The 21877-nt window shown below is 51.1% G+C and overlaps 1 long non-coding RNA gene across 1 annotated transcript in view; it reads right to left on the bottom strand.

Annotated features, from left to right (window-relative positions):
* Positions 1–3186: 3186 nt before the first annotated feature.
* Positions 3187–21877, bottom strand: part of LOC135978379 (uncharacterized) — a 28681-nt gene continuing 9990 nt past the window's right edge. Inside the window, exon 4 of the long non-coding RNA XR_010595786.1 lies at positions 3187–5242. This is a non-coding gene — a long non-coding RNA (uncharacterized LOC135978379). The remainder of the gene's footprint in view (positions 5243–21877) is intronic.

Raw genomic sequence — 21877 nt, 5'->3', positions numbered from 1 at the left:
GTTTTTGTGTGTGTGTGTGTGCTTTGCCGCTCTGGCCACCCTGCAGGGGTGTGTGTGGGGGCGTGCGCGCTTGGCCGGTCCGCAGGTGTGGTTTTTTTTTTTTTTTTGCTTCGCTACTCCGCCCACACCCCCCCGCAGGTTTTTTTGTTTTTTGCTTGGGGTTGCAAAAAAGCCAGAGCCAGCCCTGGAGCTGATAGATTGTCCTTGGTGGGCCATGTTCTTGTGTGTGATGGTGCTGTGTGCCAGAGAGGGCCAGGAGCAGATGCACCACGCATGGCCAGGACCGGGCTAAACAGCCTGTAATGCTAGGTGAGTCAACCATGGCCACATATAGACACCTTGGGCATCCATGGGGACTGAATCTGGGTGCTTCACTGCTAAGAGCACAACTCACCCCAGTTTGAGTCATTACGGTAGTGACCCCTGCCAGCCCCTCTGAGGGGGGTCCGTATTGTCTCTCTAAGCTGGCGCACTGGGATGGAAAGCAATTGGCTGCAAGGTCACACACAAGGTCATGCCAGAGGCAGGAACGAAGCATGGTACTGATACCAGTCCAGCTCCAACCACTAGATACCACCCACTTCCAAAGCCAGAGAACCCAGGAGCCCTGACTCGGACAGCTAGGCCTTAAATGACAAGACCAACCCCCCTCCCACTCAGGAAGCCATAGAAGGGACCATCTGCTGAGCTCCCCTTTGCAATGCTGCTGTCAGAGACCATTGCTAGTGGATGCCAAGTGACTGAGCAGGGAACTCCTTGAGAGACTCCTAGAGACTTGCAGGTGTTTCACTGTGACCCTCTGGGAGCCATGGAAAGAGCGCTGCATTGAAGAGACTCTCCTGCTCTAACAAAGGGTTTCTGTTCTCCTAACTAGTCAGCCAGTGAGGCCAGTTTGCAGAATGTGGAAGAGCTGTTTGGCGATGGGTTGAAGGATTCACTGTGTAGATGGCAGCAGCTGCAGTGCCTGGGGTGTCCATGGGCCAAGCCTCCACTCCTGACACTCCCAGCTAATTTCCCACTGCTCTCAGTGGGGCTTTGGCTTTAGCTGCTGGGCCTGCGTGCCTAGACAGAAGACTCAGGTATTTCCACCGGTTGCTCAATGGCAAATGCAGCCACCCAAAGAAGTGAAGAAGAATGGAAATGAAAGAGCAAAGCTGGACCATCCGCTGAGCTGCTGCAATCAAGTGAGCAGAGCCGGGGAGAGAAGAGGGAGAACTCGAAGGTAGCTGGCAGCAGTAGGGAGGAAAAGCCAGGAGAGTAGAAATAAAGAGTTAATGATGCGGGCTTTGTCTTGTGTGGTGAAGGGTTGAAAACGGGTCTCTACTATCACACTAAACTTTGAAATAGCCGTGTGTGATGAAAGGGCAGGACTATAAAGGGAAGAGGTAACTCTAGGGGCTTGAATTCCCAGATCCTGTCGCTATTGCGTGCTTCTACCAGCCGATCTCAACCCAACAAATCCCTGAGGTGGTAGCAGTAGTGAGCTCTTGTCCTCTTTTTCTGGACTAGCCACCAGAAAAAGAACACGATACATGTGGCCAAGGAAATAGAGAGGCATGGGGGTCACTTGCAGTGTTGCCTGTTAACATGGCTCTTGTGGGGGAGCACCGCAGGTTATATTAGACTCGGTAGGAGCCACATGTCTCCAAACCTGCACATCCCGAGACTCCAGAGACCTCTCTCCAGATCCCAGAGTTTCCTCAGAGTCCTAAGGAGCCAGATGGAATCTGGCCTCTCCCCTCTCCCCCCCACCCCCCAGCTCAGCAGTCCAGAAAAAGCTATTTGTAGACATGTTGTGTGTCCTCTGCCACACTCACCTGTTGCTGACTAATGCAGTCACAGAGTCCAGGCTCAGTGTCATGCATTCCTCTGGGCTGTGACAAGCAGGAGGACGTGAGCTGCAATGGATCCCCCTGTGCATTGGCTGAGTGGGTAACCTCTCTACTGCCATATCTGGTTTCCAGCCCACACGCACTAAGGAGGAGGGTGAGGGACTTACCCCAAAAGTGGGTGTGGGAAGAAGCAGAGTGAAGAGGTGATCAGAGCACCATCCCATAGCATTCCTCCTAGAGTCACTCCAACAACCCCCTGGCTCCTTCCTGCCGTAGGCCACAGCCCCTAGGTTCCATAGGGAATTTCTGAATTAACCCTCTAGAAAGCTGCCTCTGGCTCTACAAGCTCTCACACAGCCCTGTCACCAGAGGTAAGGAATAAGGTCCTGCCCCCCGCAACTGCTTGGGGGAATCCGCTCAGAGAAATCAGTGCAGGGCTTTATGCATCTCTACAAACAGATCACTTTGTGTGGTGTTGTCAAGAAGCTGCACACTCCTTGGCAGCTCTTTTTAGAGCAACATTAACTCCCACAGGGATTTCTGCTCTAAATGCTCTGGGCCTGAGGGAAAGATTCTGTGGAAAACAGGCCTTTCCCTTGCTCCAATCCAGGCTCTGCTGTTCTGATGCTGCAGAGCCGATAGGGAAGGTGTGAGGGTTCCTGGGCAGCATGGTTCTCTTTCTTTCCCGGTACTTTCCAATGGAGGGAAGAAAGGGAGACATGAGATGGAGTCTCTCCCTGGCTTACAGATAACCCATTCTGCAGTAACACAAGTGTGGACTCAGGGGAATGCTGTGCTGCGGAGCATGTGCCCTGCAAGATATCACTCATGAAGGGAAGCAACACTGCTCTTGGCACTGGAATCTGGGCAATAAGGAAGAGAAGTTGGAAATTCTCCCTGGGGAGGGGAAATGGGGAAACCCAGTGGGATGATGTGTATGACTGGAATGTTCGTGTCGCTGTGACGTTCCCTTCTGGTGTTATCTGGACCAGTGATATACTAGGCCACTCCAATCCTTGACTCTGGGAGCCAGCCTTACCCTGCTCTGCTGTGAAAACCCCACTCCTGGGCTTTTCACCCACAGCCTCTCGCATGTAAGCTGCTCCCAGCTACTCGCAAGCGAATGACACCAGCCAATATCTCCGGTCCCAGACGCAACCCTAGAAACCTCCATCTTGCAGTGTCCAGTTATGCCCACTGGATGCTGCAAGGTTATATAAGTTCGTCAATTTAACAAAGAAATTGATATGCACCAGGCTTGCTATCACAAGGGGAGCCTCCGACACACTTCAAACCAAACACACTGCTTCACGTAGAATAAACAAACAGATTTATTAACTATAAGTGATTATAAGTCAAAGCATAACAAGTCAGATTTGGTCAAATGAAATAAAAGCAAAACGCTGATCTTAACACTTTCAATGTCCTTAAAAATGCTTCTCACCGCAGGCTGGCTGATTACTTTTCAGTCAGGCTCTCCCCTTTGATCAACATTTCAGTTGCTTGATGGTAGTGGTGTCTGTAGATGTAGGTGGAAGAGAGAGAGCATGGCCTTTCTTTCCTTCTGACTTTGCTCCCCGTCCCCTTCAGAGTCAGGTGAGCATTACCTCATCGCAGTCCCAACCTGCCTAAAGGAACAGGGTGACTCCCTTGAGGGTCTAATAACAGATTATTTTGTTGCTGCCTGCCTAAGCCAGTTTCCATTGTTCCTGTGAGGCTGGGCTGGAGCTATCTCTAGACCAGATCCTGCATTCCCTGGGCACTCTAATTCCCTTTGGCTTTGGGAGGTGCACAAGGAAAGTAGGTGCAGGTCTGAAAAGCAAATTCATATTCCCCCAGCAACACCAAAACCACAGCAGTACTCAGAAATTCGAAAGCCACTAACAGTGGGGAAACCTCGGGAAAAGTTCCCCAAAGCCCTAGCTACAAAATAAAATATTGATCATTATTAATGCAGTTTGTTAAAGAACAAAGGCCCAGTGAGGAATCAACTGCAGGAGACATAAGCCATTCAAAACTACATAAAGTACAGTGAATATGATCCAGGCGTAAATCAACATCTCTTCATTTCCATGGCATTAGCATGATTTACACCCGCTGAGAATCTGGCCCATTATGTGTTTGCACATGTTTGATGGGAGGTTGGATTGGTAAACAAAAGCACAATGTTGTCAAGGGGGTAATAATTACTAGGAAATTACTAGTTCTAAAATACATGGCTGGCAATGTGCTCCCTTGCCTCTCTTAACAGCTGTATGGAACTAACAAATCTTAAAAAAAGGCAACATATCAGTGAAATCAGTCGGGGGGAGGGTCAAAAGTTATCCAAAAAACCTGTTTTTTGATGGAAACAGGTTTTCAACTAATAAACATTTTTCACAAAAAGGATCTGCTTTCTGTGGAAAAACTCAAATACTGCAAACTCAAAAGATTTTGGCCCAAAAACAGATGATTTGGGGCGTGGATCAAATTTTGGGAGGGGTTTCAGCTGAAAATTATCAGGTTTTGAATTTTTGCAGGAAAAAATATCAAAATTTTCTGCAAGAAGAAAACCAGCCCATTTTTCTTTCAGACAGGGCTGGCTCTGCCCAAGTGCTGGCAAAGTCCACAGTTCCCACTGACTTCAATACGACAGTGGGCACTCAACTCTGGAAAAATCAAGCCCTTAGAGCTGCTCCTAGAGCGGGGAACTGTATCTAAACCCGCTACGGTTTTCTAGCCATGTATTTTTTTAATGAGAAAATAAAAAAAATTTGCAAGGAAGGGAGCTTGCAGGGACCGCCCCACGAGCCCTGAGCTCAGCGTTACGCGGGGGCTCGCTGTCTGCCAGGGAACTGAGTCTTTGAGTTCACTTGGCTGCTGCCAGGGGGACGGGACAGCTCCTCTGCACTGGGCATCTCTGGAGCTGCAGGCGCCTGGCGTGGCCTTGGGGCTCTGGCTGCCCCTGGCTCCCGGCTCTGCCTGGCCCTGGGGCTCTGGCTGCCCCTGTATTCTCCACACGTTGGGTGGCCCCCGCTCACCTTGAAGCCTGGCGGCTCCCGCAGGTCCCACCGGCAGGCACAGCAGCAGGATGCCCATGATGCCGGTCACCTTCCTGGCCATGGTGTTCAGTCCCCGCAGGACTGGAACCCGCCGGGCTGGGGCTGGGGCTGGGCCTGGGGCTGCTGCATTAGCAGGCGGGGCTTCCTCCTCCTTCCTGGTGCGCTGCCCAGGGCCTGAGATGGGCCAGGAGCCCGGATGCTGCGGCAGGGGGCACAGGTGATCGGCCCATGGCTCCTCCTCCCGGGACTGCTGCAGCGTCGGTGTTTGACACAGGCCATTGGAAATTGGAAAGGTGCAGGAAAGAGCCACAAATACGATCCAAGGGGCTGGAGAAAATGTCTGATGGGGAGAGATTTACAGAGCTGAATCTATTGAATATCACAAAAAGAAGATCAGAAGTGACTTGATTACAGAGCATAAATACCATCCCAGGGAGAGACTCCCGGGTACGAAAAGGCTCTTTAGCCCAGCAGAGACCACCAGAACAAAAACCAATGGCTGGAAGTTAGAGCCAGACTAATTCAAATGAGAAATAAGCATATACGCTGACTTTTATTTTTCCTGGTGGGTGCTCCATCCTCACTGCACCCCAAGGCCCCCCCACTCCACCTCCTCCCTCGAGGCCCCACCCTCACTCTGCCTCTTCCTGCCTCTGCTCTGCCCTCTCCTCCGAGGCCCCATGCCAGCTGCCAAACAGCTGAATGGCAGCCCAGCTGTGACTGGTGGGTGTTGACCACCCCTGCTATTTTTTTCCATGGGTGCTTGAGCCCTGGAGCACCAATGGAGTCAGTGCCTATGCCTGATTCTCTTCTCACTTGTAGCCGTGTAAATCAGGAGCAACCCTAAGGAAATCAGTTAATGAACCCCAGCGGTTCACCAGCCTGGGAAGAGCCTAATGAGTGGCTGTGGTTCAATAACAGATATAAACCCAATCTGACAAGCCAGAGAAGGCACGTCAGACTGGCAGTGCCAGCAGGAATCTGAAACACACTTCTTGAGTTGAAGAGGGTACTCAGCAGGGGTAAGGCTGACTGGCATAGCTATACTGGCAAAGACGCTATAGTGTAAACAAGACCTGCATTAACCACGTTTTCAGGCAGTTAATTTCCCTTGTTTCCTGAGGAAGTGGTGTTAGTGAGGGGGCATGATTGGAGGGCACCTGTGGGAGGGGAATGATCTGCCACTTTAGCTACCAGCTCTGAGCAGAGCAGCTTGGCACGCACAGAATTGGGGAAAGGCAGTGGCAGTGAGTCTGCATGCCCCCCACCCCCAAACTGCACCCATGGTGGAACTCCCCATCCCCCCCCAACACTGCAGCATCACCACCCCCGCCAGGCTCCCTCTGCCTGAAACAGGACTCACCTAGTGGTGCCTGCAGTTGGCACTGGCTGGGAGCTGGAGCTTGCCCAGGAGATCTAGGTAGCAGGCGGGGCGACCCAGGGGAGCAGGGTCTCACCACTGCTGATCAGACTGGGTTTTTGCAGAGCAGAGGGAGCCTGGTGCTCCCCCCTTACCCACCTCTAACCCTAGCTGGAGCAGTGGAGCAGCTCCCTGAGGCTGCTGGAGGAGGAGCCCCACCCTCCACCGAAGTCTGACTCAGGCCTGGGTCAGCCTTTGCTGCAGCAAGCCCAGGGGGGCTACAAAAGTTGAACAGCTAATAGGTGATTAATGCAGCCATCTACCAGCTGATCGGTGGGGGTGGGGCTACTTATCCCTGGCTGGGGCTGCAGCTCTATTGCTGGTGGGTGTTAAGCACCCGCTAATTTTTTTCACTGAGTTCTCCAGCTCTGGAGCACCCATGCAGTTGGCACCTATGGAAATAAGGCCCAACATTATGACAGTGGGGGGTGATTAACCACTAGAACAACCGGCCAATGGAAGCATTTGATTACCCAGATTCTGATTCCTCCAGATCCAACCTGGAAGCCCTGCTGGAAGGTGCTTTCGCCAAACATAAGTCATTGGGTCAATATAGGGGTAACTGGGAGAAATTCTCTGACCTGTGCTATACAGGGGGTCAAAGTCAATGTTCTAATGTTCCCCTCTGGCCTTCAAATCTCTGGACCTATGAAGCTGCTGCCAGGCAGCACTAGGTATGACGGCTTGAGTGTGTGCCAGGCGCTGGGAACAGGCCTGCTCAGTGCATGGCACAGGCCCACATTGCAGAGACTGGGGTGTGGAGCTGAGAACAGAGAGAACTGTCATTGTAGGCTGTGTTCAGGATGGGATTGGAAGGGACAACAGGTGTCTGGAGTTGCCCGTGTCTGGGGTCTTGGACAGACAGCAGAGGGGAAGCTGTGTGTGGTGTACATTGCCCTGGTACAGTTTCCAGTAGCAGGGAAGGGAGAGAGATGAGGAGCCAGAGAGGGTTTCTGGAGGCAGGTTGGGTGGGGACTGTGAACCTGGGACAACAGGGGGTGTTTTCATCAGAAGGATGTGAGTTGTGTCAGGTCCTTCCAGAAAGATCCAGACTGCTGACCCCAGCTTTGTGACCTGGGATCTTTCTGTGTGGGACACAATTCCTCATTTCTCAGTCTAGTCATCTAGACATCTGAATTCCCATCACAATTAAAAACAGACTGTGTCTCCTGTTCATAGAATCATAGAAGATTGGGGTTGGAAGAGACCTCAGTAGGTCATCTAGTCCAACCCCCTGCTCAAAGCAGGACCAACACCAACTAAATCATCGGAGCCAGGGCTTTGTCAAGCCGGGCCTTAAAAACTTCTAAGGATGGAGATTCCACCACGTCCCTAGGTAACCCATTCCAGTGCTTCACCAACTTCCTAGTGAAATAGTGTTTCCTAATATCCAACCTAGACAGGCAGGAGTATAAAAAATATTGCTCGAGCATGCAGGGATGTAATCAGAAAGGCCAAAACACAACTGGAGTTGCAGCTATCATGAGATGTGAAGGGTAACAAGAAGGATTTCTACAGGTATATTAGCAACATGAAAAAGGTCAGGGAAAGTGTGGGACCCTTAATGAATGGTGGAGGCAACCTAGTGACAGATGATGTGGAAAAAGCTGAAGAACTCAATGTTTTTTTTGACTTGGTCTTAGCAGACAAGGTCAGCTCCCAGACAGCTATCCTGGGCAAAACAGTATGAGGAGGAGGTGAGCAGCCCTCAGTGGTGAAAGAACAGGTTAAGGACTATTTAGTCGATTTAGTTGGTGTTGGTCCTGCTTTGAGCAGGGGGTTGGACTAGATGACCTCCTGAGGTCTCTTCTAACCCTAATCGTCTCTGATTCTATGATTGTTTTTCTATTTTTTCCAGTCATCCTCCACCCCTTTCTAGTCAATGTCATTTTACTGGTGCCAGGGGCAGTGTCTTCATGTGACCAGACCAGGCTCCACACTGAGATTTCTGGGATTACACTCAGCTGTTTGCAGACTATGAATAGTGTCATGATACAAATCACTCACCTATATTACCATCATAACTGGAACTGGTATCACAGATCCTAGTGAGTGCTCCTTCCTGGCTACCCGCTAAGGCTGCTGTCAGGGCCGGCTCCAGGTTTTTTGCTGCCCCAAGCAAAAAAAAAAACAAAACAACCGGCGAGCCACCGCCGAAGCAAAAAAAAAAAAAAAAAAAATCTACACAAAAACCCCCGGAATGCCGCCCCTTGAAAAGTGCCGCCCCAAGCACATGCTTGGAATGCTGGTGCCTAGAGCCGGCCCTGGCTCTGTATTCCCAGGGGTGTTTCAAGCTCATGGAGCATGAGCAGAGTCCAATCACACCCCCAGTTTTGGGGTCCTTGGCGCAGTCTCTTGCCACTTAGGACTTGGTCAGATAAAAGAAAGACTTTGAAGCTTCTCCATTCTGATTCTCCTTCCATATGTTTGTGTCCTTCCAGCATCCAGCGAGTCTCCTTTTGAGCCTCCAAGGAGAGGCATGTGTGTAGTAAAGGTTGGCTTTTCAGCCTGGATTATCACACACACATCGCCAGAGGAGCAGAGGGGAGTGAAAAAGTCAACAGACAGATTGGAAACATTGTTTGTTGATGTTTTTTAACTCTCATGGTTTGTGGGGCCAATCTGATGGTTTTTTAGGATCTGACTCATGATTTTTGATCTCTGAGGCTGACAGTCCTGCCCCAGTGTGTCAGAAGTGAGTGAAATCTGCTCTCCAAAGCAGGAGTAAAGGAAGAAAATGGCCAGAGTGGTGAGTGAGTGGGGACAGTGGCGACTCAGGGTGGAGAGCTGTGGGAGCTGCGGCAGGAGGAGGCAGAGTCGTGTCTCAGCGCAGCACTGCAGTCCCTAGTGCAAACGGCTCTGCGACAGAAATGTGATTGTGGCAAATCAGGCAGCTGGTCTTGCTGGAAGCAGAGATTTGAGCAATTCCAGACGACTGCTGGTTTAATAGAGGAAGCCCAAGAATACCAGGTAAATGCCTGGCCATTTGCCATGGGTGATGCTGCTGATGACATCCTGTGTGCCAGACTCCTCACTCTGAGGAGAGGAAAGACTACGCCAAAGGGAAAGAGGTGTTTAAGGCCCATTTCCTGGGCACATAGAATGTTATCTAGGAAAAGGCCAGTTTGAATAGCAGGTGCCAGGAACCAGAGGAAACAGCTGAGATTTTCATTACTGCAGTTCATAGTCTGGCTGAACGTTGGAAATATGGAACATTTAAAGATGAACTAATAGGAGATGGGCTAGTTATAGGGTGACCAGACGTCCCGATTTTATCGGGACCGTCCCGATATTTCCTTGTTTGTCCCGCGTCCCGACCGACATGCGGTCGGGACAACCGGACAAACAAGGAAATGCCCCGGAGCCTGGAGCCCGGAAGTGCTCGCGCCCCCCCCCCCCACACCCCGACTCCACCCCCTCCTCCCCCGATTGGCTCCCTCCCCGAATCCCCGCCTCTTCCCCAGGCTCACCATTCCTCCCCCCTACGCAAGCGCTGGAGGGAGGCCTGGGAGACGCAGGGGAAGCGCGGGACCAGGGTGAGTAAGAGTCCGGCCTGGCCCCGAACAGGCAGGACTCAGTCGGGTGGTAGGGAGAGGAGGGGGGTGGCCCGTGGGGCCAGGCGGCGGCTGTTGTTCTCCCCCCCCGGGCAGCGGGACACAGGAGCAGCTGCTGCTGCAGCTCCTACTGCCGCGGGGGAGGAAGCGGCCATGGCGCTCCGCGGCTGCGGCGCCCCCGAACCCCCCGAGCCGGGGCCTGCTGCGGGGACCCAGCAGCGCGCACGCTGGGCCCAGCCCCTGGCCAGTCGCGTCTGGGCTGCTGCCCAGCTGGTGCTATCCCGCGGAGGCATCGGCAGCCCAGCCCCGTTCGTTCCCCTGCGGGACCCGAGCGGGACGGGGGGGCTGGGGCCTGCTGCCCCCGCTCCGGGGCCGCCGTGGGATAGCACCAGCTGGGCAGCAGCCCAGACGCGACTGGCCAGGGGCTGGGCCCAGCGTGCGCGCTGCTGGGTCCCCGCAGCAGGCCCCGGCTCGGGGGGTTCGGGGGCGCCAGAGCCGCAGCCGCCAAGTGCCATGGCTGCTTCCTCCCCCACGGCAGTGGGAGCTGCAGCAGCGGCTGCTCCCGAGTCCCGCTGCCCGGGGGTGAGAACAGCCACCGCCTGGCCCCGCGGGCCGCCCCCCTCCTCTCCCTACCACCCGACTGAGTCCTGCCTGCTCGGGACCAGGCCGGACTCTTACCCTGGCCCCGCGCTTCCCCTGAGTCTCCCGGGCCTCCCTCCAGCACTTGCGGAGGAAGGGTTTTTTTTTTTTTTTTGGCCCCGCCCCCCGCCATGCCCCCCCCACGTCACCCCCCCCCCCCCGCGTCCCGATATTTGTCTTTGGTGATCTGGTCACCCTAGCTAGTTATAAGAGACACTGACTGATCAACACAGCTTCAGTTAGACCCAGACTGCACACCAGCAAGTGTGATAGCAAAAGTGAGAATGGTGATGTAAGCAGAGTCTGAATGAATGAGCTCTTCTCTGATTTCTAGTGATGAGCTGGAACAGGAGTAGTCAATTATTTTTTGTCAAGGGCCAAATTTCTTGGTCAAGGTATAGTCAAGGTCCAGACTCCGGAGAAAATAATAAAGACATTATAACAACAATGATAATTATAAGATTTTGGGTCTGTTCAAAAACATCTGGTGGTCCGGATTTGGCCCGCCATCATCTGCCCATTGACTGCTCCTGGGGGGAAAAGACTTCAGGAGCAGATTGTATTTGCACAGACACACCTACACTGCCTAGGCATGCAGCAGAGGGAGCTGCTCTGCCAAAATGATCAGTTTTGGCTGGTTTTGGGTTACAAATCACTCTAGTATTTGAGTGGAAGGGCAATGAAATGTTGTTATCCTGAGTGTGTGAGCAAAGGGCATCAGAACTGTGATTTGCAGGCCCCTGACTGAGTGGGTCACGCAGGGATTCTCACTTGCTAAGCAGGGGGTAGAGTTGCCAAATCCCAGTGAAAGAGAGACAAGGGTGGAGGCGGGAATTCTTTTCTGGTGGTGTGGGCTCTGGCTAAGAGTGGTCTCTCCCTTGTTTAAAGACAGAGCTGGTTAGTCTCAGTGGTGAGCCCTTGTTTTGTTCCGTGGTCACTACCCCTGCAATCACTGCTAACCAGCTGTAGGTGCTGAGCCTTAGACCTGGTGTGGGGCCATGTTACAGTGAAAGGGACTGTCCAGCCTGCACCAGCAGGGAGGTTCCCCACTACTGGCTGAAATCCCTGAGAGCTGGGTAAGTGACAGAACCTCCGAATGTGGCAGCGGAGAAAGTGGTGGCAGCAGCGGGCCATGACAAAAATGGGTGGAGCAGCAGAGTGAACAACAGCAGTGGTGGGTGACAGCAGCGAGTGAATGCTAGCAACTGTGAGCCAATTGCAGAGGCAGCAGCTGAAGCATTGCTCAATGCCTCCCCCCACACCCATGGTGGGAGGTTGTAACGGGGTCCCTGAGGTGTAACGTGGACTGTGGGACTGCTGAGCCCTCCAACCCCACCTGCCTGGGCCGTCCCTCACACTGCGGTGCTAATGTCAAGCTACAAGCCTCGGACAGGCCCTGCACTCACACAGCCATCCACAGGCAGGGACACACCTGTTACCCGAAATTGGGTCAGCTAGTGAGCTTAGGGAGGACTAATGACCTACCAGAGTTTGGCAGAAAGCAGTACGTTTATTATATTGATAGCTAAGCTCAAAATAGAGGGTGGTGTCACATTCACACTTGCATACTCATGCTCCCAGGACAGGCATGGCACTGGAGATGTCAGGATCCTTCAACGTAAGTGTCCCACAGCATAGCGATGGATTGTGCGATGAAGGTAAGTCTTCCCGAGGCATGATGGAATGCAATGCGGTGAACCACTGGCCAGGCGGTCCGGGCGAAGGGCCTTCACGGGAGGTACAAGCTTGTGAGTGCACTGCTGAGCACATGGCCCCTTCCCCTTTTAAGGACCTGCTCCTCATGGCCTGTGACTAGAGATGACTTGGCTGCATCTGGTTGGTCACACTCCACCTCAGCCAGTGTCCATGCAGTGTCCATGCATTGGGTGTGTGAACGCTGCCTAATTAGAGTCCCAGACACCTTGTGGAGCTTGGGGGCGGAGGCTCGACTGATTAGGGGGCCTATAAAAGCGGCCACCCAGCCAGGCAGTGGCACAGGAGGCTGCTAACAGGGGAGTTTGAGTGGGAGTCTCATTGGAGGAGAAGGTATCTGTACTTGTGTCTGTCTTTGTAGTGCTTGTGTGTGTAGAGGCCTGTAGGGGCACTGTGCTGGGAGGGCAGCCGAGCCCTGAGTAGGGGGCGGAGCTTGGCTGATTAGGGGGCCTATAAAAGCAGCCGCCCAGCCAGGCAGCGGCACAGGAGGCAGTGAACAGGGCTGCTAACTGGGGAGTTTGAGTGGGAGTTTGCAGGGGGAGGTGGAAGGGGAGGCAGGAGGGCGCGGTGTCCCGTGTGCTCTGTTTCCCCAGGTGCACTGGGCAGAGACTACAGCGGCCATGAGCCAAGCAGCAGGGGACACAATGCAGATGATTGCATGTGGAAGCTGCGGTATGTACATGGTACTAGAAGGGGGAAGCCTAAACAGAGGTATGTCTGTATGAAGTGCCGTCTAATAGAGCTGCTGGAAGAAAAGATCCGAGGGTTGGAGATGCAGGTAGATACCCGGGTAGAGTTTAGAAGGGGGTTCGAGCAGCTGATGGAGGAAAGGCAAGGAGGGGCTGAAGGGGAATGCTCAGGGGTTCAGGTGGAAGCAGGGGCTAAGGTCTGTGAGGGGGGAATATCTGAGGGAGAACAAGGGCAGTGGAAGCATGTGACCATGAGAAGCAGGCCAAGGAAAAGGAGGGCTAGTGAAGGGGAAATAGAACTCAGGAACAGGTTTGGGTGTTTGGATAGCGAGGAGGGGGGGCAGCAGGTGGTAACTGAAGGTGGGAGGGTGAGGAAGAAGAGAAGAGCAGCTAGCCCAATAGAGAGAGGGGAGGAGTTGATGGAGACAGCACCAAATCTGGGCCCCGGGAGGATACAGGATGGCACAAAGGGGAGTATAAAGGAAAATAGGAACGGACACGGGTTACGACTAGAGGGAACAGAGGATAGATTAGTAGATCGCACTGTTGCCAGGCAAAGGCAGGTTTACGTGATTGGGGACTCCTTACTGAGGAGGCTAGACAGGCCTGTGACCAGGGCGGACCCAGAGAACAGAAGGGTGTGCTGTCTACCGGGTGCTAAGATACGGGATGTGGACCTGCGGTTGAAAAGGATCCTCAAAGGAGCAGGTAAGAACCCCTTGATAATCCTTCACGTAGGAACAAATGACACAGCTAGGTTCTCGTTAGAGAGAATCAAGGGAGATTATGCCAGACTGGGGAAGACGCTCAAGGAAATCGAGGCTCAGATCATCTTCAGTGGGATTCTGCCTGTTCCTAGAGAAGGGCAGCAAAGGGCTGACAGGATTGTGAGGATAAATAGCTGGCTAAGGGAGTAGTGCTATAAGGAGGGCTTTGGGATGTATGGTCACTGGGAGGCTTTCGGGGACAGACAACTGTTCTCACGGGATGGACTTCACCTGAGTAGGGAAGGAAATAGACTTCTGGGAGGCACGCTGGCTCATCTCATCAAAAGAGCTTTAAACTAGGAATCTGGGGGAGACGGTTGGGAGATGTCCAGTTAATCTCCACGCCAGATTCCAACATTGAAAAGGAGGGTGATGAGATAAGAACAGATATGTCCAAACCCTTCCCCCCGGCTATAAGAAGGAGAGGGGGGATGAACAGCAAGGGGTCCGTACCAAATTGCATAACTGATGGGAGACAGGCTAAACGGCATACATTAAGATGTTTATACACCAATGTGAGAAGCCTAGGTAACAAAATGGAGGAATTGGAGCTCCTGGTCCGAGAAATGAAACCGGATATCGTAGGAATAACCGAAACCTGGTGGAACAGTAGTCATGACTGGAGTACAGATATGGAAGGGTATGTGCTGTTTAGGAACGATAGGAACAAAGGTAAAGGTGTGGGGGGGTAGCATTGTATGAGGTAAACTGTAAAGAAATAATAACTGATGGAATGGATAAGACGGAGTCTGTCTGGGCAATACTCACACTGGGTAAAAGAACTACTAGAGCCTCCCCAGGATAGTGCTTGGGGTGTGCTATAGACCGCCGGGACTACCCTGGATATGGACAGAGAACTATTTAATGTTTTTAGGGAAGTAAATACTAATAGGAACTGTGTAATCATGGGAGACTTTAACTTCCCGGATATAGATTGGGGACAAATGCTAGCAACAATAATAGGGCTCAGATGTTGCTAGACGTGCTAGCTGATGAATTCCTTCATCAAGTAGTAGCTGAACCGACGAGGGGGGAGGCCATTTTAGATTTGGTTTTGGTGAGTAGTGAGGACCTCGTTGAGGAAATGGTTGTAGGGGACAACCTTGGCTTGAGTGATCATGAGCTAATTCGATTTAAACTAAATGGAAAGATTAACAGAATTATATCAGAGACTAGGGTTTACAATTTCAAAAAGGCTAATTTTAATAAATTAAGGGGACTGGTAAGGGAAGTGGATTGGGCTAACATATTTATGGATCTAAAGGCGGATGGCGCCTGGGATTATTTTAAGTTGAAGTTGCAGGAGCTGTCGGAGGCCTGTATCCCGAGAAAGGGAAAACGGTTAGTAGGAAAGAGATTTAGACCAAACTCGGGGGTGGTACCGTTGGACTGGAGAATAGCTAATGTGGTTCCTATTTTCAAGAAAGGGAAAAAAAGTGACCTGGGTAACTACAGGCCTGTTAGTTTAACATCTGTAGTATGTAAGGTCCTGGAAAAAATTTTGAAGGAGAAAGTAGTTAAGGACCTTGAGGTCAATGGCAATTGCGACAAATTACAACATGGTTTTACGAAAGGCAGATCGTGCCAAACCAGCCTGATATCCTTCTTTGAGAAAGTAACAGACTTTTTAGATAAGGAAAATGCAGTGGACCTAATATACCTCGATTTCAGTAAAGCGTTTGATACGGTACCGCACGAGGAATTATTGGTTAAATTGGAAAAGATGGAGATCGATATGAAAATCCAGAGGTGGATAAGGAACTGGTTAAAGGGGAGACTGCAGTGGGTCATACTGAAAGGTGAACTGTCAGGTTGGAGGGAGGTCACCAGTGGAGTTCCTCAAGGTTCGGTTTTGGGTCCCATTTTATTTAATCTATTTATTACTGACCTCGGAACCAAATGTAGGAGTGGGCTGATAAAGTTTGCGGATGACACAAAGTTGGGAGGTATTGCCAATTCGGAGAAGGATTGGGATATTCTGCAGGGAGACTTGGATGACCTTGTAAATTGGAGTAATAGAAATAGGATGAAATTTAATAGTGAAAAGTGTAAGGTGATGCATTTAGGGATGACTAACAAGAATTTTAGTTATAAGCTGGGGACGCATCGGTTGGAAGTAACGGAGGAGGAGAAAGACCTCGGAGTCCTGGTTGACCGCAGGATGACTATGAGTCGGCAATGTGACGTGGCCGTGAAAAAAGCTAATGCAGTCTTGAGATGCATTAGGCGAGGTATATCTGGTAGGGATAAGGAGGTGCTGCTTCCGTTATACAAGGCACTGGTGAGACCTCATTTGGAGTACTGTGTGCAAGTTCTTGTCTCCCATGTTTAAAAGGGAACTCAAACTGGAATGGGTACAGAGAAGGGCCACTAGGATGATCAGAGGAATGGAAACCTGTCGTATGAAAGGAGACTCGAGGAGCTCGGTTTGTTTACCCTAACCAAAAGAAGGCTGAGGGGGGATATGATTGCTCTCTTTAAATATATCAGAGGGATAAATTCCAGGGAGGGAGAGGAATTATTTCAGCTCAGTACTAATGTGGACACGAGAAGGAATGGATATAAACTGGTGGTGGGGAAGTTTAGGCTTGAAATTAGACAAAGGTTTCTAACCATCAGAGGGGTGAAATTTTGGAACAGCCTTCCGAGGGAAACAGTGGGGGAGAAAGAGCTCTTTGGCTTTAAGATTAAGCTTGATAAGTTTATGGAGGGGATGGTTTGATGGGATAACATGATTTTAGTCAATTAATCAACAGTGTGCCATCACTGGTAAATAGTATCAATGGTCAATGAGGGTCTGGCTAGAGAATCTTGCCTGCATGCTTGGGGTTCTACTGATTGCCATATTTGGGGTCGGGAAGGAATTTTCCTCCAGGGTAGATTGGCAGAGGCCCTGGAGGTTTTTCGCCTTCCTCCGCAGCATGGGGCGGGGGTCGCTAGCTGGAGGATTCTCTGCGACTTGAAGTCCTTAAATCACAGGATTCGGGGACTTCAACAGCTGAGTCAAGGGAAAGGGGGTGGGTCAGCTTTTGTGGCCTGCATCATGCGGGAGGTCAGACTAGATGATCATACTGGTCCCTTCTGACCTTAAAGTCTATGAGTCTACCTGGGAGCTCTCCTGATCTTCCAGCTGTTCAACCAATCCATTCATCCCACAAGCATTCCAGGAGGGAGGGGTGGGGGAAAGTGTAACAGACCTTTTGAGCATACAGGTTATACATAGCATACAGATCACTGCTGCTCCTACAACAACACCCAACTGCATTACATGAATACTCTCCCAGCCACTCATGAGCCATAGTAGGGAGGCTCCAGTCAATTCCCCCCAGCTCCCCAGCCTTGCACCCCAGGATTGTACCATTGTGCACTTGTCAGCAGCCTAGCCAGTGTAAGCTCATTACCTAGTTCACCACACCCTCAGTGTGGAATGGACACACATCAGCCTTTGTAGTCTGAGCTGCAATTCCCCAAGCACTTCAAACAAAACACACTGTTTGAGGTAACATATCAAACAGGTTTATTAACTACAGAACAGTTGATTTAAGTGATTATAAGTAGCAGATGCAGAGGTCTTAATTCTAACTTAAAGAGGCTAAGCAAGATTTGAATCAAGCAGTGTCTCACCCTAAGAGCTGGTACAAGCAGCTTCCACTTCTCCAATACACAGACTGAACCCCTTTCCAGCTTGGGACCAAACTCCCTCCTTCAAAGTCTTCGGCTACACTACGGACCTTACAGCGGCACAGCTGTACCGCTACAGATGTGCCGCTGTAAGGTCTCCCATGTAGCCACGCTTTGCCGATAGGAGAGAGTTCTCCTGCTGGCATGATTAAACCGCCCCCAATGAGCGGCGTTAGCTATTTCTGCAGGAGAGCCTCTACTGCCAACATAGCGCTGTCCATATCAGCACTTCTGTCTGTGACAGTTGTCTGTCAGGGCTTTCTTTTTTCGCACCCCTGACCGACAGAAATTTTACCAACAGAAGTGGTGTTGACAAAGCCTTTGTCTTTCAGACAATCTTCCAGGTGTTGAGCTGAGCGGGGAGAGAGGCCAAGTAATGATGTCACTCTTCCTCTTTTATACTTTTTTCCGGCTGCTCGAAAGATTCTTGCTGTGACGTGGGTTAGCGTATCCCCATGGCATACGTGCCTTCTCCGAAAAGTCTCTGGGATAGTGGATTGAGTGTTGATGAGCCCTTAACTCCTGTCTGGCCACTGATGGCTGCTCCTTTGTCCCTACTGAAAGGCTGGCTTTGGGCATCTCCCAACCCCATGACATATTTCAGTAACACAAAAGGCAATACCTCATAACTTCACACACAATGATAGCAGAGACAATCCAACAGGATATTACGGTTCAACAGATCATAAAGTAATCGTTCTAGATTACTACATTTTTAATTGACTGAAACAAAGACATTATTTTAAATTAATCAGTCACAGAGGTTTAGTATGTTCATAACAATGTTCATTGCTTTTAGAAAAAGGGAACACTAATTTATTTTGTGTTATCTCCATAACCAGACATGTTTATGAAATTTCACCAACTTTATGTTTCCAAAGATTTTAGGCATAACAAAGGATTTTAAATCTTACTAAGGTACTGATTGTGCTGGAGGGTTCTCTTAAAACTAGTTCATCAAATAGTTCAGAGGTAAAGAAAGGGAAACTTGTTTGTCCAGCTATCTGGAAGGAAAGCGTTGTCCCTTTAAGGGCTAGCCTCTCTTCAACAGGGGGGTGAAGGGAGAAAGGGATGGACAGAAAGGACAGGGAGACTTTGGAAGCAAGTTTTTTGTACTATAGTAACTAAAATTAAAATATGTATTTTAGATAAGAGTGGTCTTTTGAAGGATTTATTTTAAAAACTATATGTCTGAAGAGCCAAGCATGTGAGGCTAAAGGTGAATACTCAGATCGTGGATCTAAAACTCTATGCAAGGATTTTTTAGAGATGTGATTTCATAATCTTCAGCAATCTTCTAATGAAATAGTTTAAAATTTGCTTTAAAAATAAGGTCCCGTAGACTAACATATTCTGAGTAAATATTACAGTAATGCACAACTGTTTTTGTCAGTAAATTCAGAAACTGAGACCTGGTCCACACTAACCCCCCCACTTCGGACTAAGGTACGCTAATAACGTAGCTGAATTCGAAGTACCTTAGTCCGAACTTACCGCGGGTCCAGACGCGGCAGGCAGGCTCCCCTGTCGATGCCACGTACTCCTCTCGCCGAGCTGGAGTACCGGCGTCGACGGCAAGCACTTCCGGGATCGATCCCAGAAGATCGATCGCTTACATCCGGACCAGGAAGTAAGTATAGACGTACCCTGACAGTATATACCTAGGGGTTGGCAAATGCCTGTTAAATGGCTTCATTACCACTCGAATGGCTCTTTAACAGTTTCAATGTTGTGCTAATAGGATTGGCAGGCTGGAGGCTTTTTCACTTTTAAGTTACTAGCTCCCTTCCGGAGTAAGAGACACCAGGCTGCAGCAGCCAGCTGTGGGAGCCTGCAGGAAGGGTCAGAACAGGGATAGGAAGGTGGGGGGGTGGACACTAAGACCCAGGAGGTGCCCCGAATTTTCCGGTGCCCTACACAGCTGTGTATGCTGAGTATGCCTAAGGACGGCCCTGGGTGAATGTCACCCCCGTCCCTCCATCTCAGGGACACCGTCTGAGCTGGGAGTTCATCTGAAAGAAAGGACGGATTCTCTCCCCAGCGAAGGAGGCCTCAGTGAAAGTGAAGATCGGGGCCTCATTATCAGCACTGAAAAATGCCACCTGCCCCTGTTCATAGTCCAGACAGACCCGAACCTGCCGGTGCCAGCTGCTCTGGGGCAGCGTGCTCTGAGGGGCAGGTTGAACCTTAGACACCCATCCCCACCAATTCATGGCCCAGATCCCCTCCTCAGGGGAAATGCCGATCCAGCCTTTCCTCCACACAGACTCCCTGGCCACCCCGATGGCCCAGAATTCCTCATCCCCCACCTCCACCTCCCAGTACCAACTCCCCGTGGTGAACCCTGGAGAGCCCAGCACACAGTGCCAACGATCAAATCGCTCAGGATTGTTGGGCAGGTCCTGCCGTGTGTCTCCCCATCTCACACCCCGCCGATCCTCAGACAGGATGAGTTCAGGATGAGCTGTGTCTGGATCCAGAGTCACATGCACTGTGGGGAATTCAAGGGAATGGGTTAAAAAACCTCGGGACAGGAAGGGGGACAGCAGCTGAGGGGGGGGTAGGGAGTGGGGGGAAGGGAAAGGACTGCAGTAGAGGACAGTAGGAGCTGAAATAGGGGGCAGAGAATGGGGAGGGGATAGGTAATTTTAAGTTGAAAAGATCGTAAATGTGTTATAAGACTGAAAACTATTATAACTGTACTTGTCATGAACCCCCCTTTCAGTGACAGGTGGGTCCCCCTTGCCGTCCCTTCATTCCCCATATTCGTCTCCTCACCAAGGGGTGAAGGCAGAAACCCCCCCTCCCTTCAACCCCCGTTGTGATAACTGTCCCTACAGGCTGACCCTGACTGTGAGCGCCGCTGGCAGACGTGAGTGAGAGCTCATCAAAAGTCACAGTAACCCATGGTAATAAATGTTGAAAGTAGGGTGACCAGAGAGCAAATGTGAAAAACGGGACCAGGGGTGGGGGGTAATAGGAGCCTATATAAGAAAATGTCCCAAAAATCAGGACTGTCCCTATAAAATCGGGACATCTGGTCACCCTAGTTGAGAGGAAAGGGGTTGAAAGGGGAGTGAAACAGACTGAAATAGCCCAGACAAAGAGACCTCCTGCTATAACTCAAGGATTGAGTTAAGCTCATGCCTGGTGAACAAGCGACGTGTGGGACTGGTACTAAGGAGACCAAAATTGGTGTGTCAGAAACTGGGTGTAATTGGTGGACAATATAATGAGTGAACAGAGCTATTCCACCTCTCCCTTCCCTGTGGGGTTCTTGAAAGAAAAGCCTGTGGCAGGAGAGTCTGAGACTCACTGCTGATGGGGGGAGGGGTGACTGAATGGAGTGAGCTGCATCATCATGGCTGCCACCCCCACTGTCCCCTGGAACCCCGGGATCCCCCATGACACCGTTGGATCTTTGTCATCCTGAGCCTGAAAGGCACCTGACCAGACCAGGCCAGAATGTGGGACCCAGATGACATCACTACCTCCATTGGGTCTGGCTAAAACCCACCACCACCTGGGATGTGAGACTTTGCCCCTCACTTCCTGTGTCCTCTTCCTCCCTCACGTCTTCTCTTTCCTATAGCCAGGGCTGCCTGGGGGGGCAAGTGGGGCAATTTGCCCCAGGCCCCACAGGGGCCCCCACGAGAACGTCATAGGCTCCCCCCCGCCTCTGCCTTCTCCCATCCCCCAGCGCCACGGCGCGCCGCATCCAGGAGCAGCCCTGGACAGCGCTGCAGCGGCATGGCTCGGGCGGGGCCTGAGCTCCTCCCGCTCAGAGCCGCGAGGTAAGGGGCGGGATTGCGAGTTGCGGCCGAGCGGCGGGAGCTCAGGCCCTGCTGGAGCCACGCCGCTGCAGCACTGTCCAGGGCTGGGCTGTGTTTCTCCAGCAAGGGTCACACTCCACTTCTGAGCATCTCTCATTGCCTAGTTTGTGTGAATCACATTCATAGGCCTCACGTCTCCCCACACATGGTATCAGGGGCCTAGGTGCCTGACTGAGGCTTTGTAGATGCCACGGGGGGGGAGGGGAGGGGCTAGCTGAAAGTTAGGCATAGTGTCCAAGTTCCTTTGTGGATCTGGGCCTGAGTGCAGAAGGCTCTGGGTGTGTTATATTTCACCCAAACCCACAGGGCTGCACTAATGATAATTCTTTAAACTTATCCCAGACCTTTTTCCCACCATCCTGTTTGTTTCCTACAGCAGTCTGAGGTGCACTCAGAGTTTGCTTCTGAGCTTCAAAGTGAACTTAGTGCCAGAGATAAAAGGAGGATTCAAACTCCTTTGAAATCCCTGGGTATAATAATAAATAATCTCAGAACAACAGTTTCTTCCACCAACAAAGCAGATCTCTGGAAGGGCAATGTCTAGAGAAAGGTTTCTCTCCCTAGCTGATTTAGCCAATATTCTGCAAATCAGTCAGATACACCTCTACCTCGATATAATGCTGTCCTCGGGAGCGAAAAAAATCTTACCGCGTTATAGGTGAAACCGCGTTATATCGAACTTGCTTTGATCTGCCGGAGTGTGCAGCC

Source organism: Chrysemys picta, unplaced genomic scaffold (assembly GCF_011386835.1).
Source record: "Chrysemys picta bellii isolate R12L10 unplaced genomic scaffold, ASM1138683v2 scaf233, whole genome shotgun sequence".
In the NCBI taxonomy this organism is placed as follows: Eukaryota; Metazoa; Chordata; order Testudines; family Emydidae; genus Chrysemys; species Chrysemys picta.
Note: the sequence above shows the minus strand (reverse complement) of the source record. Positions and strands in the feature narration are given on the sequence as shown.